We start from the raw sequence: 1,522 nt of genomic DNA on the forward strand, positions 1-1,522 counted from the left end.
CCGTTATATTATTTTTGACGTTTGCGATATGTTTAAGCTCGATGCTCATTGCTCGCGCGTCTTGGGGCGGCTTTGTGGCGCGAAGAGCGCTTTCTGAAAGGGGTGGAAAAAACTCGTGTTGCTGCGGTATGGAGGGAGGGGTGGAAACCGTGGAAAACTCGGCTCCGTGATTGAGCGGGAGAGTAAGTAGTATAGGACATTATCCATTGTTAGGGAACGGTTGTAATGGTAGTGAGAATGTAGAATCGTCTTTGGAGCGGACCTGGGAGTGGCAAGCATAAGGGACGAAGACGGGGAAACATGTCGGATGCGATCATACCAGCACTAAAGCACCGGATCCCATCAGAACTCCGAAGTTAAGCGTGCTTGGGCGAGGGTAGTACTAGGATGGGTGACCGCCTGGGAAGTCCTCGTGTTGCATTCCTTTTATAATTATTGTTTGCGCCTTGTGACAAACATATCGCACGTGCGCGATATATATTAATCCCGTTATATTATTTTTGACGTTTGCGATATGTTTAAGCTCGATGCTCATTGCTCGCGCGTCTTGGGCGGCTTTGTGGCGCGAAGAGCGCTTTCTGAAAGGGGTGGAAAAAACTCGTGTTGCTGCGGTATGGAGGGAGGGGTGGAAACCGTGGAAAACTCGTCTCCGTGATTGAGCGGGAGAGTAAGTAGTATAGGACATTATTCATTGTTAGGGAACGGTTGTAATGGTAGTGAGAATGTAGAATCGTCATTGGAGCGGACCTGGGAGTGGCAAGCATAAGGGACGAAGACGGGGAAACATGTCGGATGCGATCATACCAGCACTAAAGCACCGGATCCCATCAGAACTCCGAAGTTAAGCGTGCTTGGGCGAGGGTAGTACTAGGATGGGTGACCTCCTGGGAAGTCCTCGTGTTGCATTCCTTTTATAATTATTTTTTGCGCCTTGTGACAAACATATTGCACGTGCGCGATATATATTAATCCCGTTATATTATTTTTGACGTTTGCGATATGTTTAAGCTCGATGCTCATTGCTCGCGCGTCTTGGGCGGCTTTGTGGCGCGAAGAGCGCTTTCTGAAAGGGGTGGAAAAAACTCGTGTTGCTGCGGTATGGAGGGAGGGGTGGAAACCGTGGAAAACTCGTCTCCGTGATTGAGCGGGAGAGTAAGTAGTATAGGACATTATCCATTGTTAGGGAACGGTTGTAATGGTAGTGAGAATGTAGAATCGTCTTTGGAGCGGACCTGGGAGTGGCAAGCATAAGGGACGAAGACGGGGAAACATGTCGGATGCGATCATACCAGCACTAAAGCACCGGATCCCATCAGAACTCCGAAGTTAAGCGTGCTTGGGCGAGGGTAGTACTAGGATGGGTGACCTCCTGGGAAGTCCTCGTGTTGCATTCCTTTTATAATTATTTTTTGCGCCTTGTGACAAACATATCGCACGTGCGCGATATATATTAATCCCGTTATATTATTTTTGACGTTTGCGATATGTTTAAGCTCGATGCTCATTGCTCGCGCGTCTTGGG

The 1,522-nt window shown here is 48.6% G+C and overlaps 3 non-coding genes across 3 annotated transcripts; all 3 read left to right on the forward strand.

The window, feature by feature from the left end:
• Window positions 1-305: 305 nt before the first annotated feature.
• Window positions 306-424, forward strand: LOC119345207. Its single transcript, XR_005166957.1, has one exon. It is a non-coding gene; the product is annotated as a 5S ribosomal RNA (ribosomal RNA).
• Window positions 425-790: 366 nt separating this feature from the next.
• On the forward strand, window positions 791-909 carry LOC119345205. Its single transcript, XR_005166955.1, has one exon. It is a non-coding gene; the product is annotated as a 5S ribosomal RNA (ribosomal RNA).
• Window positions 910-1,275: 366 nt separating this feature from the next.
• Window positions 1,276-1,394, forward strand: LOC119345206. Its single transcript, XR_005166956.1, has one exon. It is a non-coding gene; the product is annotated as a 5S ribosomal RNA (ribosomal RNA).
• The last annotated feature ends 128 nt before the right edge of the window (window positions 1,395-1,522 follow it).

Source organism: Triticum dicoccoides, unplaced genomic scaffold, assembly GCF_002162155.2.
Source record: "Triticum dicoccoides isolate Atlit2015 ecotype Zavitan unplaced genomic scaffold, WEW_v2.0 scaffold21507, whole genome shotgun sequence".
Lineage (NCBI taxonomy): Eukaryota > Viridiplantae > Streptophyta > Magnoliopsida > Poales > Poaceae > Triticum > Triticum dicoccoides.